At 42.2% G+C, this 18277-nt stretch overlaps 1 protein-coding gene across 6 annotated transcripts in view; it reads right to left on the bottom strand.

The window, feature by feature from the left end:
- chd9 (chromodomain helicase DNA binding protein 9) overlaps window positions 1-18277 on the bottom strand; it is a 268042-nt gene that overhangs the window by 228540 nt on the left and 21225 nt on the right. The window lies entirely within an intron of this gene.

The raw sequence follows: 18277 nt of genomic DNA, 5'->3' as shown, positions 1-18277 counted from the left end.
TCACTGAGGTACACTGGCTCATGAACAAGCAACAATTTTAAAATTCACACTTGCTTTAAAATCTCTCCACGGCCTCAGCTCTCCCCATCTCTGATCTCCTCCAGCCTCACAGCCCTCTGCACTTCTCTAATTGTACCACTTTTGATTGACGTGCCTTCAGCTACTGAGCTCTGAAATTCCCTCAAAACTTTCTTCCTTTGAGACACCTCTTAAAATTCAACTGACAAAACTTGTTATCTCCCCTACCAGCTCCTTATGTGACTCATCAAATTGATTGATTAAGCTTCTTAGAAGTGCCCTGGGATGTTTAATACTTTAAAAATGATAAGCACAAATTGTCATCGCAGTTTATTCTTGCGAGACCATTGGTCACAATCTCATGTGCCTGCATTGTCCCTAATTCCCTTTATATTCCTGTTCTTCAATCTGTTATCTGGATGTTTCTTAAATGCTGCCATGGCCTTTACTGCAATCACTAATTTTGATCTTGCATTACAAAACCTTCCAACACCAATTGTTTTCCTACTTTCTATCGCATATGTATTACACTTAATCCTCCAACTGCAAGCCTCTGTGTTAATTCTCTTAACCGCTGACACTTTTTTGTCTGTTTCATTAACTTATCAATATCCCTAGTCCTCAAGAGACGTTTTGCTACGCATATTTCAGTCATTATCCGCAAATTTGGACACAAATCCTTCTAGCTATATATATCTAAATAACTGAAGTACAAAGTGAATGAAATTGCCCCAGAGCAAAGTCTTGTGCGACCCCTCTACTCACTTCCAACCCGTGAAAAATTGCCCTCAATTCCCCTCTAACTAGCTTTACCTGAATTGAACATATTACTCCAAGCGTGGTCTCATGGAGCACCTGCGACAACCATGCACAATGAAAAAAATATTGCTCTTATAATGCTCGACTGATTGTTTGAAATACAGTTCTTGACACTGAACATAAAGGTTTGTAGGTCACTCTAATCCATTGCCTCCCACTTAGGAAAAATCATTTTCCCCACAGCAAAGTGACTTGCTCCTATGGACAGATTATGGTTAGCTTGCTAAAAGTAGTTTTAAAAAAATGTTTCCTGCTAACGTCGACATACTTTGTTCTTTTTCAGCCGGAACCTTGACATACTCATTCTGTTTCAGCCGGTTGTGCCTGAAACAGGACAAGTTCATTTTCTGTTCCGTCCCCAACACACTTACTTAATTCACTCATCCTCTCCAGATGCTGATTGCAACAGAACCGACAGCACTTACCATTAAAAGAGTAATGTTGCCTCAAAGAACAAAAGACAAAGAAGAAAAGTACAGCACAGGAACAGGCCCTTCGGCGGCGCACCCCCCCCCCCCTCCCCCAAGCCTGCGCCGAATTAGTGAATTCAATAATTTGAAGGAACACAGTGAGAAAGAATGCTGAAGCATCCAGAATTAATGACTAATACAATTTTATGCATCCCTGGCAATATGCGTGTGAGCCACATTCAACATGAATATCTCACACAAAAAAAGCTAGAATATAAAGGTTTCTCAAATTGGTTTCCTCCAGTTTCCTGGAGAAAGTTTACATGCCCAGGCACATGTCCAGTGAAGCACAAGCCATGCCTGCAGGTGTGTAGAACCACTCTTGTGATATGGACAAAACTGGATTGCAACAGAATGTGGGTTTATTAAAGCAACCGAAAATGCTGGAAACACTCAGCGGTCAGGCAGCACTGTGTGAAGACAAAAACTAAGTTAATATTTCAAATCAAAGACCTTCCTATCAGAACTGAAATGCACATCAAATCTACTTGCACTAGAATCACACTGCACCAGTTCAGCAACAATGCAAAACAAATAAGTCTAAACTTGTTGGAATGAACATCGACTGTTTTTCACTCTTCTAGTGTCAGGTTGGGTCCTGACAGTGGATTCAAACAGCATTTACATATATAATATGCAGGGTCAGTCTCAAGTGAACACCTCAAGGGGATTTCCACATGGAAGCTCGAGACAAGCCTCAGGTGCTAGATGACTACTTTGACTGTCTTTACCCAGGAATAAGGTGCTGCCCCAGTCACAGCGAAAGCAGTGTTAGTGGTGACATTGGGTGGACTTAAAAATTAGTAAAGAGGAGCTGTTGGATAGGCTGGCTGTGCCTAAAGTGATAAGTCTCTGGGTCGGATGAGATGTACCCAAGGATGTGGAGGGAATTAAGGGTGGAAATTGTAGAGGTACTGACTATAATCTTCCAATCCCCCTTAGTTGAAGGGCTGGAGAATTGCAAATGTTAAACCTTTGTTCAAAGAAAAAGATGCAAGGGTAAACCCAACAACTATAGGGCAGTCAAGTCAGTTTTGCTCTGGTGGAGAGAAAGAATTTAGAAGCAATCTTGGACAAAATCAACAGTCACTGGAACAAATATGAATTAAAGAAAGCCAGCATAAATTTGTTAAGACCAAATAGTGTTTAATTAACTTGCTTAGGTATTTTGAGGAGGTAACAGAAATGGTTGATAAGGCATACATGGACTTCCAAAAAGACTTTGATAATGTGCCACATAACAGACATTTCAGCAAAGGTTAAGCCCACGAAATGAAAGGAACAGCGACAGCATGGATACGAAGCTGGCAGAACGACAGAATTCAGTAGTGGTGCACAGCTGTTTTTTGGACTGAAGGAAGTTATTTGGTCAGGGGTTCCCAAGGGGTTGGCGTTATAACCGCTGGTTTTCTTGATCTCTAGAATGACCTTGATTTGGGTGCACATGGCACAATTTCAAAATTTTTAAATTACACAAAACTTGAAAGTACCGTGAAGAGGACAGTGAACGACTGCAAAGTGGACTCACGACAGGCTGGTGGAATGATCGGAGAAGTGGCAGATGAAATTTAATGCAGACAAATGTGAAGTGACTCATTTTAGCGCGAAGAATGAGGAAAGGCAATAAAAAAAAGTGTACAATTCTAAAAGGGTCGAGGAGCGGAGACCTGGGGGCATGTGTGCACAAATAATTGGAGGTGGCAAGTTGAAAAAGTGATTAATTAAGCATATAGAATCCTGGGCTTTATATACGCAAGGGCATAGAGTACAATAACAGTCAAGTTGTTATAAACTTGTGTAAGAAATTGGCTCGGCCTCAATTGAAGTGCGGTGTCCACTTTTGGCTTTCATTCTTCCGAGGAGGATGTGAACGGATTGGATTAGGTGCAGGGAAGATTCACATGAATGGATCAAGGGATGATAAACTTCATCTGCATCCCATTAGGATAGATACATGGAATGAGAGAGCCTCAAGAGGCCAGTTAAAAGATATAAAGTCCTCTCCCATCTCAAAAACCTGAGGGTGGAGATATCCTTCACACAAGAGACGCACCTAAGAGAGAAGGACCAACTGTGGATGTCCAGAGCATCCAGAGCCCTTCACGGGGAAAGGGGCAGACCCACTGCCTTCACCTCTCTAATCTTGGTGGAAGTCACAAATCAGCAGTACCACCCAGAGCCTCAGAATGGCTCTCAGGGCGGCACGGTGGTCCTGTGGTTAGCACTGAGACTGCGGCGCTGAGGACTCCAGTTTGAATCCCGGCCCTGGGTCACTGTCCGTGTGGAGTTTGCACATTCTCCCCGTGTCTCCGTGGGTTTCACCCCCACAATACAAAGATGTGCAGGTTAGGTGCCATGCTAAATTGCCCCTTAATTGGAAAAAATAAATTGGGTACTCTAAACTTATTTTAAAACATTTAAAAAGATAATGGCTCTCCGATCTGGCCTATTTCCTGAAGCTAGATAAATTTCTCAATCAGGGAATCCGAGGAGAGATTCCAAACAACCTTAGAAGACCTGTTGGTAATCAGCAACTGGGGGGAGGGGGGGGGGGGGGGGGGGGGTGGCTTGCTGTGGAGAAGGGAAGCACACGCATGACACAATGGATAGATAAGGAGGATGGTCCTATGCCTTAATATCTGGGAGAGGCCTATGTCCCTCCCACATGTAAAGATCTGGGGAAACAGAACATCCAACTCATCCTCCAAAATCAACTGTTTAACATGACTCTACCTGTCATAATTAATGTAAATAAAATGTTCTCTGTGTAACCACGTACATGAGGGCAGCGCAGCAGCATGACATTCTGGCGGAGGGTGGCATGGCATCACGACGGAGGGCAGCACGGCAGAACTGTGGTTAGCGTTGTGGCTTCACAGTTCCAGCGTCCGAGGTTCGATTCCCGGCTTGGGTCACTGTCTGTGCAGAGTCTGCACATTCTTCCTGTGTCTGTGTGGGTTTCCTCCGGGTGCTCCGGTTTCGTCCCACTGTCCAAAGATGTGTCGGCTAGGTAGATTGAGCATGCTAAATTGCCCCTTACTTCCAAAAAGGTTAGGTGGGGTTATTGGGTTACGGGGATAGGGTGGAGGTGTGGGCTTAAGTAGGGTGCTCTTTCCAAGGACCGGTGCAGACTCGATGGGCCGAATTACTTCCTTCTGCACTGTAAATTCTATGATTATAAATAAGGAAATGTGATTATGAAGACTATGGTCACAGACGACCTGTGATGATGTTGATGTAGTTGCTGTTCTTGCTTTGTTTTTTTACTTACTTGTTCTTGCTTTTCCTTTTTTTAAAAACTTGTGTTGTGTAAATTTTGTCAAGTTCTAAAATTCCAAGAAAAATACTTTTCAATAAAATATAAAAGTCTGTTGAGAAGTTCTAAAATTCTGACGCTCTGCATATCTTGCGCCAATGTGATAACCTTGCATCATCTACTAACATAACCATGTAATTAGCATTGCTCGGTACAGCTACGTCCCAACACCATGTGCAAATAAATCACTTACTAAATTCAGAAAGACAATCTACATAAGCCAGAAGATCACAAAGCTAATCCAGCACAAGACTGGGGTTTAGACGATCTCACCCAGGGCAGCGGATGTGATTATGCAATTGCCTTCAAAGTTCCAGAGCGAGGAAAAAGCAGGTAAAACCTATTCCAATGTCTTAACAAGTGACCATGACTGGAAAGCTGTATATGTGGAAATGAAACAAGGTTAGCAGCTGTGGTGCCTCTCAGCACAATGAAGGTGCTGGCCAATATCGTATGAAGAATGACCACTTTGCACAAGGTGCAAGAGGCCACCAAATGCCTCTCAAACCAAGCCCTACCTTAAATTGCAAGGGAAAGATAATGCTGGTTAGATTTACTAATCTGAATGGTATATGCTTAGCACAACCCCTGTGAGCCATCAGACCAAATTTTAAAAATGCCTAACATTTCCCCGAAATTCTTAGGCACTTTTGTAAACAATCCGCAACTGCAAAGTGCACTGTCTAAACATTTAAAATGGAATTTGAGACAGCAGCTCTCCACAAGCATGCATAGACACATGCACACTCTCTGCTGAGCAGCGCAACTGAAGCTGGAGTCAGAGTAGACAGGTTCATGCTTGACCCAAACCCAGACTGCACTCTTACAGTGCATGCAAAAAGTAAAATTGATATACAAGTGTTCCCAGGCTATTAGAAAGTTAATTTCCTATGGTTTAAAAAAAAATGTTACAGGCTTTATTTTTCCGAATAAATTTGAATATAGCACATTCTTACCGGTTGGATATTTATGTAGATTGAATACATCTGTGGACCAGACCTTTCAAAGTATCCTCACTGCATAAGGCATAATGGCACAGAGGCAAAAAGCAAGAGGAGACTCCCACCATTTATGTATGGAAAATATGTCATAGGCATTAAAAATAATATACTATGTACAGCACGGTGGCGCAGTGGTTTGCATTGCTACCTCACAGCGCCAAGGTGCCAGGTTCGATCCCGACACTGGGTCACTGTCCGTGTGGAGTTTGCACATTCTCCCCGTGTTTCCGTGGATTTCGCCCCCCACAACCCAAAAGGTGGGCACGGTAGGTGAATTGGCCATGCTAAATTGCCCCTTAATTGGAAAAAATGAATTGGGAGTTCGGTACACTAAATTTATTTTTTTTAAGTAATAATATACTACATAGTGGGAAGGGTGCATTTCTGCAACTCTTCAATCTCCTATTTTGAAAAAAAAAAATCAAATGTTGAGACTTTGGGAAATACACAGACAAAGCAATTAAGCATGTCTACATTTAATCTGCCGTGAGAACAGTACAAGAGGAGTGTGATAAAATGTTGGTTCTATCTTAGTGTTATGAAAGGTGCCATCTTGCAGTTATGCGAAAGGTTCAACCAAAACTCGGACAAAACAGCTTTTGAGAAATTTTTGCATAAACAAGTTTCTATCTACAAGTCATATCAAAAAAACCTGCATCCTTTTTCTCAATATATTTGCATGACTTTTTAAATAACTCCTATTTGCTTTAGGATTAAAATATTAGGGGGCAATCCAATGCCGAGGAACAAACTTACATTTATAAATAGAACTTTCATGAGATCTCAAAAGGCAACTAACTTATTTTTGAAGTGTATTCTCTGCTGTAATGTAATTAAACATGGAAGCTAATTTGCAAACAGCACAGCTAACAAACAGCAACACATAAAATCATTTTTGATTGTTGAGGAATAAAGCCCCAGTTGTTTCTTCAAATCATGACACCGATTCTTTACATCCACCCAAAAAGGCAGATGAGGGCCCAGTTTAATTGTTTGTCCATAGAAAATACATGTAGACAGTGCAGCACACCCTCAATATTGTACTGCAAGGTCCACCTGTATTACATGCTCAAGTCCTTGCAGAGGAGCTCAAAGCCATGAATTCCCAACTCAGAGACAGAAGTGCCATAGAACCATAGAGAAATGTCAACACAGAATAGGGCCATTAGGCCCATCTTGTCAATGTTGACCCAAAGACACCCAGGTGCCCTTGCTAATCCCATCTTCCTGCACATGACCATGGCCCTGCAATTTACAGCACTTACGGTACAAATCCAGGTGCTTTTAAAAAAAGAGTTTAGGGTCCCTGCCTCCACCACCAACTCAGGCAGCGAATTCCTTACACCCACCACGTAAAAATATTTTTCCTTATGGCCCTCTAATCATTCTGCCACTTAGCTTGAATCTATGACCCTGGTTCTTGAACTCTTTATCTCTACCCCTCACAATTTTGTGTACCTCACTCATGTCACCCCTCCGCCTTCTCTATTCCAAGGGGGGAAAAAACAGCCTCTGCAATCTCTAAACCAAAGTTAACTTGACATATTTCCCGGTTAGTCAGTCATTTTAGAGAGAATTTCATATCACATCTCTGGTTTTGGATTCACGAAGCACCATAAACAGAATGTGAGAGCTCCAAAAGGGAAATGCCCGCTCAAACTTGGTCCATAACCATGAGAAAATTTATCACAGTAGCCTGTTTTACCACCAAAATGTTTTCATTTTATGTATAAACCACAGAATTGAGGAAAATACCATGGATTGCCGAATGTAACATTTATCCAAACGCTGGCATGATGAAGCATGTCAAGTGTAAATGTGGCATCGGGCCTGCCTATTGCTTAAATATTATATCCAATGGTTTTCCAAGTAACACAAGTAATATATTTTGGAGCTTTATTAATTTACTGACTTTGTTTAATAAATAGTACTATTATGAAATTAATGTATTGAGTGAGATCATGAGGTCATGAAGTCATGCTATCAGGTGGTTGCCATCACTATGGTGGAGGTTGGGGGGGGGGGGGGGGTCGCTGTTGAATAGGTTAATTTAACCTTTCTGCCACTAGTTACCGTATAGTCACCAGGGTAGATCCAGAGAGTCCCTACAGAATCCATAGAATCCCGAACAGTGAGGAGGCGGCAATTCGGCCCAACAAGTCTGCACCAACCCTCTGAAAGAGCACCCAACCTAGGCCCACTCCCCGCCCTATCCCCACATCCCCAAAACCACACCTATGGAAATTTCTGCACAGTAGGTTAAAGGAAATATAACAGTGAACAATCAGTTATGCGCAATTATAGAGAGAAGAGGTCATTAAAAACCATGGGCGGATTTCTCCTTTCACAGGACTAAGACCCCACACCGGCGGGAAAACCGGCGCAAACCACTCCGGCGTCAACAGCCCCCGAAAGTGTGGAATTCTCCGCACTTCCGGGGACTAGGTGGGCGCCAGAGGGGTTGGCACCACTCCAGCCGGCGGCAGCCAGCACCGAAGGGACTGCGCGAGCTAGCGCATGTGCCGAAGGGCTGGCATGATCTTGCGCATGCGCGGAACCACTGGCGTGGTTCTGTGCATGCGCAGACCGGCCGGCACATTCTGGCGCATGCGCAGGGGGTTGTCTTCTCCGCGCCGGCCATGGCGGAGCCCTAAAGGGGCTGGCGCGTGGAAGGAAGGAGTGCCCCCATGGCACAGGCCCACCCGCTGATGGGTGGGCCCCAATCGCGGCCAAGCCACCGTGCCCCCCCCCCCTCCCCAACCCGGCTCGGGGGTCGGATCCACACAACCCTCCCTCCCCGAGGAACACCCCAGCCGACATACCTGCCAGGTCCTGCCGTGTGGGACCATGTCTAATGCACGTCAGTGGGACTGGCTAGAAACGGACAGCCGCTCGGCCCATCGAGGCCCAAAGAATTGCCAGGGCCAATGGCCCCCCGACCAGCATGGCATGAACCCTGTCCCCGCCCGAAAGCCGGAGAATACGGCAGCCGGAGTCGGGGCAGCGAGGCAGGATTCATGCTGCCCCCCCGGGGATTCTTTGACCCGGCGGGGGAGCTGGAGAATACCGCTGCACATCTCCAAGTTGAGCAAAACAGCTTCTCGTACAAGTACCTCCTTGATCAAGAAGCCTGGGTCATGTGGTGACTGGCAATTACAAGCAATAAAACCACAATCAGTTCTGTCAGGGCCACAAGTGGAATAGGGACTACATTCCACACAACACAATCAACTTTGGTTGAGACATAACACTGATGTCTTGAAGTTGGAAATTCATGACTTTGAGCTCCACTGGAGGGACTTGAGCATGTGGACCTTCCAGGTGGACTTTCCAGTACAGTATTGAGGAAGTGCTGCGCTGACAGAGGTGTTGTCTTATGGATGAAATGTCAAACTGGACCCTCATCTGCCTTTACTTAATAAATAGTTATTAAATTACAAATTAAGGTATGGCCGCATGAGTGAGATCACGAGGTATCCTCAGGTGGATATAAAAGAATCCCGTTGGCTGGCCTCAACATTTTATTTGCCTCTTCTGTTGGGTTAGGCAAAACCTTAAAAATACAATCCTAATATAACTCTTCACTTTAAAATAAACTGATGCTTGGTAATGTCACTAGGCAACAAAATCTTTACTCAATATAATGGCTAAAAAACAAATCTGATTTGTTTAAACATGTCTAAATTTGCTATTCTTAATGGTTTTGCCAGAGAAAACATCAATTTATTAATCAGGGTTGATAAAGCACCACACAGCAAGTATTTTGTACTCTATGAAAGCAAATGTGTCTGATCACTGGTTGCAAATAACAGATATTTTTTTAAAAAACTGTTTTCAATGATGGTAGTTGAGGGATGGATGTTGGCCAAAACACAAGAACTTCCCCAAATTCTTCAAAATAGTGGCACGTAACATTTTACCTTCATTCAAGTCCAACAATGAGCTCTCAGCTTAATAGCTCAGCGAAAGTATTTATTTACACCCCTCCGAATCCTAACACTACACCACGTGATGTTTGCTATATTCAGGTAATTAACATTCATGAGTGGGCTGCCAAAAGCTATGTCTAAAAAAAATACCAAAAACATATCTACAAACAAAAATACCACTTTTTGCAACTACACAAAAAAGAAAAACTCAAATGGGTTTTCCCTCCATTAGAACAATAATTTTCCACAATTTGCATTAACTTTTGCAAAGGAAAATAAATGACATGCGCGTTGGTCTGCAGATCGCGACATTAATAATGTACTTTTGACAAGGGTAGTTATTTTCTTAATAACATTTCTTTCAGTTCAAATTACTTCACAGACAAAAGGCCATTCGTTCACCCAGCCAATGAATGGTCTTTCATGATTCCCACAAAAAAAGCCAGTAAAATGGGTTTTCAGAAAGGTGAAAAGAAAAGCAATAGACACAGATTGGGAGTTAAAGACTGCCATTCACAGCATCTCAGCCTTTTTTCTCTGCCTCTAGTATAGTTCAAATTCCCCCATCAATTGACGAGACAGATTTGGTCAGAGGGTCATTGTAAAACAGGGAAAGTCAATGGGAAGATCAGGCCACAGAATCAATATATTTTGGATTGTTTTAAGTCAATTCAGTTTACTCCAGTATACATGATGAAAAATGGCACAATAAGTTACTATATCAGTAGATCAAAGTCACAGCAGAGCAGCTAGCTGAAAGTATTATCTTGTCTGCCAGATGAAAATAACTGGGTAGGTGGTGGAGGGAGGAGCGCTTGATTGAAGTGCAAAGCATCAAGGGTTGTCTCACCTCCAATCACCCTGTACAATTCAATCCAACAGATAAAATCTTCCCCTCAAACCAAACTCTGCTACAAACCTATAGGTAACTTGGAGGGGAAGAAAGCACCATTTCTAAAACAACTGAAACAATAAAGGATACACAAAGTATACAGAATAGGAAATGCACTGTATGCTTCTCTATTGGATATTAGCAGCTATCATTCTAAGATATCACAATATCTACAGATCGTATTGCTCTACTAAATGATAGCTATTAAGGACAACTGTCCATCCAGTGCTGGCAGCAAGCAAACTGATAAAGAGGATTAGGATTTCAGCAACTTTGCAGTTCCTCTTAATGTCGTCAATGCACAATGTATTTGAAGCAAACAGCAAGTGGAGGCAAGAATTAGAATGCAAAATACATCCCTGCTGTTTTTTCCCCACTATAGTGAATAAATGGACAGATTATAATTTGATTTAAAATATAGAATTATTTCAGTACTAGTGCATAATACTGAATTTGAAGTATTGCTCATTACTATAATGCACCAACGCTTCATACTCAATGTTTACTTGCAAACGGTGTGTACGCAGACAAGTTTAAAAAGACTTTGCGACAATAAGTAGTCAAGCTGTTAATGTATTAGCCTTGATGCTGTTTTCCCATATACTATAAATAATAAGCAATCCATGAATCTGTCTCAATCATGACATTCTGTTGCAAGCTCCACTATACCTTTCAATCTGTGAACGGAGGAAGATAAAACACACAAAGGCAAGCTTTCAAAACAAAAAAAACTATGAAGCAGTGTAGATAGCCCCAACAAAGACTATAAGAAGGTTAGCATGCAGATGGTAGTCAGGAATTATTTTGTTTAAGTCAAGCAAGATGGCCCACTTACTTTACAGTGAAGCACAGTATGTTTATTCTTTGGTATTAAGCAAGAACAAGTCATACTGATTGGAATAAGCAAATCTGTTTGTATGTATTTCTCTGTACATTCGAACACTAGAGCAGTCTCAATGAATCATATCTGGCCTCATCTCATCAAATGTTTGCTCAGGCTTAAAGAATACAAATATAATCACAAGTAGATACTACTGTTACATTCTTGGGTCACTATTATATAATCAGATATTGGGCAGTACAGGCACATCCCAAAGAGGCAGCTCAACCATTTACCAAGTGACTGGTGATGCTGTACCCAAATTAATATTTATCAAAAAGATTTTAAACACGAGATGGTCACGTTCCACAAATTAATCCTAGAAAAAGGCAGTCTTTAACTTCTGAATCAGAAAGTGCAGAATTGAACAACATTTCCCGTTTTAGCGAACTTGATCTCATTTAGGATCATGACAGTGGATCTATTGTACGTTTCAGGTAAAGTCATGCATGCAGCCATCAGCATTTCAATCCATGAATCAGCCTGCCAATATTTCACAAGAAGAATGTACTACTGGGATCAAATATTGGCACCATCTAAAGGTAGGATTGGAGCCGATGGGTTGAAAAGTGTGACTGGAGAAAGTCAGAACCAATTATCTTCTGCTGGTTGCACACCAAACTGAGGCAGAAAAGTTTTGTTAGCCTCTTGTTTGAGAGACAGAGTACAAAAGCAAGGAAGTTATGATAAACATTTTATAATGAGCAGTTGCAGCTAGAGTAGTACATCTATTGCTGAGAACCACACTTTAAAAAGGAAGTCTCGACTCTGAAAAGGAAGCATAGAGGATTTACCAGAGTAATACGAGGGAATTCAGTCACCTGGAGAGACCAGAAAAGCTTGGATTGTTCTCAGAACAAAGGGATAGGGGGAAATTTAATAGAGATGATCAAATTAGAATAGATGTGTCTTCACTGGCAGGAGGGTCAGCGAACAAGGGAACACAGATTAAAGGTGCATAACAAAAAAGCCAGGAGAGATGTGGAGATTTTTTTAAAAAAACTCAACAGGTTTGATGGGGTGGAACCAGATTCAAAGGTTACCTGGGTTAATATGAAAAAGGAAACCTTTTGCAGGACTATGGAGATAACCGGGGGAAGGGGGGGGGGGGGGGGGGGTGCAAATCAGTAGTTCTTTCAAAGGACTGGCAGAGGCATGTTGGTCAGAATGGCCTCCTTTTGTGCTGAGTTGATAGAGTGTAACTGCAACTCTCATTCAACTTTTGAAAACTTGTTCCAGAAGGTACATTTAAAACATGTTTCCGTTATATTCATTGGTTTCATCTATTCAAAATGGCCCCGATATGAACAGTTTTATTTGAGCACACCATTCTTTATACACTGTAACCTCCCAGTCCAGAAATCTATTATCCAGTAACATTGGCTGCCTGGAAATGTTTTGAGCAACTTGGGGACTGACCATTGACTGTCTGGGCGCGACAACAAATCAAGGCAGTGAGCTAAGTAAAGATAATTTTTCGATAAGTGAAACAATTTTTGTAACAGCTTTATAACGTTTTACCACTGCTTTAAGTTTTTATATTTAGGGTGATTTGGCCCCAAGCTTTCTAGACTGGAAAGGATACAGTGTCCTTCTGCAATTGTCAAAGTTGAAAATAAATTAGGGACTGGGGACCGGTTCCACTTATACATTACACAAATTCCTACATTTAGGATAATACAATAATATGCTATCACAGGGTGGATAAATAACCATTTTATCCAGAAAATCCCAAAATTATACATTCCCTTAATTATCAGTCTTTCCACAATGTCCATCCCACTGGACAAACCATATCAAAAATGTATCGTTCAGTGTAAAGTAGTTCAATCGAAACTATACATGCACCATGCCTCTTCTAAGCTTCAGCCCACATCAACTAGGTGTGGAGCTTTTGGTAATCGGCAGCATATTATCAGGGATCACTTTAACTACTCCCTCAAGCACCTTTGAATACTTGAATAAATCCTGAGTCTTCTCTGCCTCATGGCGCTGAGGACCCGGATTTGATCCTGGACTTGGTTCACTGTCCGTGTGGAGTTTGCACATTCTCCCCATGTCTGCATGGTCTCATCCCCACAACCTAAAGATTGCAGGTTAGGTGAATTGGCCACGCTAAATTGCCCCTTAATTGGGAAGAAGAAGAATTGGGCATTCTAAATTAACTTTTTTTTTAAGCCTGCCCTTGGCCAGTGTTAACAATGCCAATTTCTGTATCAGCTGGGATGTGTTCTGCAGTTTGAAAATTTACTTTTGGTTTAAATGCTTGCAATAAAGTTCTTTTGTTGAGTAATCTAGTTAGCAGCTGTACTAGATCCACGAGGTAAGAAATTATAGTCAATAAAATTGCAATAGATTTTTCAAAATTCAAGCGCCCCCACCCCCCACATTTAGATTTTCCTTTTGACATGTTTGCAATCATTAAGTCCGGTTCGGGGAGAGAGAACCAGGTGCCACGGTGAGCTAACTTATCTTGTCATTCAAAATTCAGTGAACCTTCAGAATCGTGCTCTCCAGTTCAAAAATTAACAATCTGGCTAGGGTTAGAATTCAATGAAAGAAGCATGACCCCGAGAGACAGTATTGAAAACCCTCCAACTCCATATGTAAAAAAAACCCCACGCACTTCCAGGATACTTAATCCAAATAGCAAATAAATTGTCAAAAAAAAACAATTCTTCTCAGCGATGGGTAGGCATATTCCGAAACAACGAGAAAATTAATAAGCAATTCATAATGAGTTTGCAAGTCCCAAAAGATTACATATATGAAAATAACTATAAGCCTTTAACTGTAAAAACAGAAATAAATTGGAGTTGAAGTTTCATTTTTTAACTGAATATTTCCATTCATCTTCCTCCGAAATATGCTGCATTTCTTGTTTGAACAAAACATCATCATCTTCCACACACCTTATAAATATGTAAATTGAATAAATAGAACAGCCAATCTAGTATTATTTAACTTTTTGTTTCATACTATAACAATGACTTTGTGAACATATGCCCCAATCCAGGCATTTTCAAACTCAGGGTCGCGACCCAAGGCGGGGTGTCGGGAGGATTGTGTAGCCATGGGTCATGGCGTTCCCAATCGTGGGAGTGCCGGTCAGTTTGCCCATGCGTGCCCCCTCAGCAGTGCTCAGGCTCAGAGACCAGCGAGGCAGACCGCCTCCTTCTGACATCAGCGTGCTGACCCAGGAGCAGATTCTTCTTACAAATCAATGGAGTCTTCTCTCCAGAAGCGACGGCAGAGATCAGGTCACACGACCCGTTCACTGACACCACGTGCTCTGAGCCCACGAGAGAGATCCCTCCCATTTTGCAACTGCCAGCAGTGCTGGTGTGAGCTCCAGGGCCTTTGGTGAACGACCAATGAAGAAGTAGCTGAAATTAGGAACAAAGCAGGATAAAGATGATTTCTTGAAGTATGGGTTTATTAATTGTGCCAACACAAATCAGGATGCAAAGCTTGTGTGTTATCTGCAGGGAAGTACTGGCAAAGAAAGATTAAAACCCTCAAAACTTCAAAGTCATTTGAAGAATAAGCATGGCGAGTTTGAAGACAAACCTCTTGATTTTTTTTTCAATGGATGCAGTGAGAACTTAAATCATCAGCTGAAGTCCTTAGCAGAAATGTAACACTGAATGACAAAGCAAGTGAGGTTGTGAGGACCAAGCAGGCTCACCTGTCACATTAAAAGATAAGCGAAAGTGGCGGGTCGCCAGCGTGGGTCGCGAAGGTCAGCTGTTGGTAAAAGTGGGTCCCGGGCAAAAAGGTTTGAAAAACACCTCCCTAATCTACTATTATGAGTGTTGAACTGATGGCACAAAAACAAATGGCAAGGTGTTCCACATAACAGTACATTTATCCATTCACTGGAGCAGATAGGCAGAGAAATCCACTTATGAAAGCCAACTTACCTTTCCATCGAGACCAGAGATTGGGGACTCCAGAGTCCTGAAGGGCCTTGGGGTTTCTGCGCATGGACAGATTGCGAGTGGGCTGCACATGCGCAATTCAGCTTTTAGGTTCTTTGGGCAGAGGACTATGATCCCCCAGCAGGCCGTGATTTTCAGTGCATCCACAGTGGGCAGCAGCGTGTCTGGCAGGGCATGCTCCATTCTGGATTTTTCTGCCATCAGTTAAAGGGTTTGGCCATCCTAGCACCAGTGCAGCTGCGATAAAAGGGAATGTGGCACAAAAACCCTCGTCACGTTACTGGGAACAAAGCACCACTGAGGGGGAGACCCAGGCAGGGGATCGAGACAGAGGACAAGGAAGAGATCCCAATTAAGGTTTTTTAAAAAAGGAATCCGAGAAAAAAGCAGCTCCATGCAGAAAAAGGGCTGCAGTTTGATGATGGCAATCAAATAGGGTTCAGGAGAATCCCTTAGGATGGAAGGAGACAGAGCAAGGTTGGTGACTCCATACTGCAGGCTGTTTAAGGTGAAGGCACCCCTTGGATCAACGTTGTACTCGCAATTTGGTGCTCAAGTGCATACTCGGGAATCCAGGAGAATGAAGTCTTGGGAGAAGAAATTGAAACCTGTAAGTTAGGCCGTCATTGAGGCGGTCCCAAATTGAGAGAATTTGAGAGATCCCAAGGTGAGATTGTTAAAGGTAAGAAGAAAACAGAGTTTCAATGGGATTAGTTAATGTGCAGAGCTACTGATGTCTGCATGGGTTTCTCAGACATCAGTGGAATCATCTTGGTCACATCTACCATTTATTGTGCAGTTTGTTGTAACTGACCACAGTTTGCCTGTTAATTTACATGTACTTCCTAATTAGCCCTGCATGTTTAGAGTGTAAGATAGATGTTGTAAATTTCATTACCTTTCTGACCTTGTAAAGTTTGTTTTGTTTGTTCAAAACTTGTGGAATCTTGTGGCTTTACTCTCTTAGAAAGCATGTCTCAAACGTCGTCTATTTTAAACAAAAGGTTATTGGTCCCTAGCCAGATCTTCCAAAACATTTGCAGGTCTGGTCCAAGATCATAACACCACTGGTACCACTTGATGCAATAGATATGTTGCACACCACTTGAGGGTTTTACACCATTTTACAAAGCAGATATGTCCTACATTATTAATTGGAACAGATAATTACCATCATTTATTACAACAAATATTAATATTACATTCTTTATTGGAGCACGTGGGCATCATACTCAATGAAGCAGATAGACAATATGGCACCCACTTTAACAGAGGAATACAAAGAGAATGAAAAAGTTTGGAAATTATTATTGGCAGAGACTGTGATTAGACATTCCGCCACACAGAGCCACCGCTTTGTTTGAAGTTAAGTAGTTACTTGTTATGAAAGGAATTTATAAGGAGTGACCAAGAGAGTGGAATTAGTTTAGGGAATAAACCAAAAAAATACTGGCACAGACGCGATGGTCGAAACACCCATGTTTCTGTGCTATTCAGTCTGTCATTCCATTCTACATATTTTACGTTTCATCATCAAGGCTGTTTACCTGCAAATCTGCCAATGAAAGCACAAACGAGGATATGTGGAAATAGGAATTCATTCCTAACGTTGCTACCATTGACAAGAGATGTGAAGCCAAGCGAGACATTTATCTCCCGCAACACAAAGGCCATGAGGGAAACAAAAATAATACAACATAGGATAGGGCAATTAATGGGGAAACTTGTTGGTGCAGAGAAAACCGCACCGCACGCAATGGTCCCAATTTAGGTACTGAGCAAAATAAATCCAAGCTAGTTCCATCTAGATATCAGCAAACAATTCTACCAGCCAATTGCACAGCAAATCTGCAGACAATTGGGTTAGCAACATGCATGCTCAGTCAGATGAAAAATGATGTAATGCCAGGGGAATTTTGTACTGCGTTTTCACTGCTTAGAGCCAATTTCTTTTGTCCCGATTGTCAATACTCCCAAAATACATCACAAACTGATTCAGAGTATTGGTGACTGCATAAAAATAAATGCATAAGCAATTTTGTTCAGAAATCAGAAGACTTGGGGCGGGCGGGTGGGGGCGTAGAAAGGTCTTAGGGTAAAACTTGGTTGCAAAGAGGAGGTTGGCTGAAGGGAAGAAAACAGCCCGTAAAGAGAGGACGGGAGCAGGAAAGGGAAAGAAGAGCAGAGTGGGAGCATCCAGGAATCGTTCTGGGAGCATCCAGGAATCGTTCTGGGAGCTCCACAGTTTGTCACGAGCTTAACCATTTGGATGCAGAAACCCAAAGCAAACTTATGACGAAATTCAATGTAGTCATACATGACGTTCCAAGGCAAGATTTTTTTTTTTAAACAGAGAAACAGTATTAAAGGTGATGTGGAATAGAACTTGGGACATTGCAGATTCAGCACCAGGCAGCAAATAATCTGGCGGCATTCAAACCAGATGCACTGCCAGTGAGTTAAGCACAGTTTTCAATTTTGGTTTTCAAGATATAACAAACATTTAAGCCTCAAAGTTGATCCAGAGCATCAAAGGATCCAATTATTCAAAAGAGAGGTGACTGACAGAAGAATTTGCAGAGGTAATATAACATGGGAGGTCTTGCCGCACAATGGATAGCGTCTCTGCCTCTGAGAAAGAAGTTCAATGTTTGAGCCCCAGGACTTGATGGCAGTGAACATGTATTCATCACATGGCCAAACAAGCCGATTATCAACCTATAGATCCTTTCAACACACCTTCGGCAGGCGGAAAGAATGGGAGAGGCTTCTAGTCAGACATATTTTGATGCAGAATGGTGCTGCGCAAGAGATAAGACTCAGGCGGCTGGCCAACAACCTGTTCCAGGAAAAAACAGCTTCAAAAACACAAGCGGTGCTTTATCTGCCTTGTTCATCTCGAGATGCGGGAAAGAAGAATACAACATATTAAGCAGCACACGTAACACAAGTTCTGAGCATTACTTCAAGAAAAGGACAAGGAGCCAATGGTTCAAAAGTTTTTTTTATTT

Source organism: Scyliorhinus canicula, chromosome 9, assembly GCF_902713615.1.
Source record: "Scyliorhinus canicula chromosome 9, sScyCan1.1, whole genome shotgun sequence".
Taxonomy (NCBI): Eukaryota; Metazoa; Chordata; class Chondrichthyes; order Carcharhiniformes; family Scyliorhinidae; genus Scyliorhinus; species Scyliorhinus canicula.
Note: the sequence above shows the minus strand (reverse complement) of the source record. Positions and strands in the feature narration are given on the sequence as shown.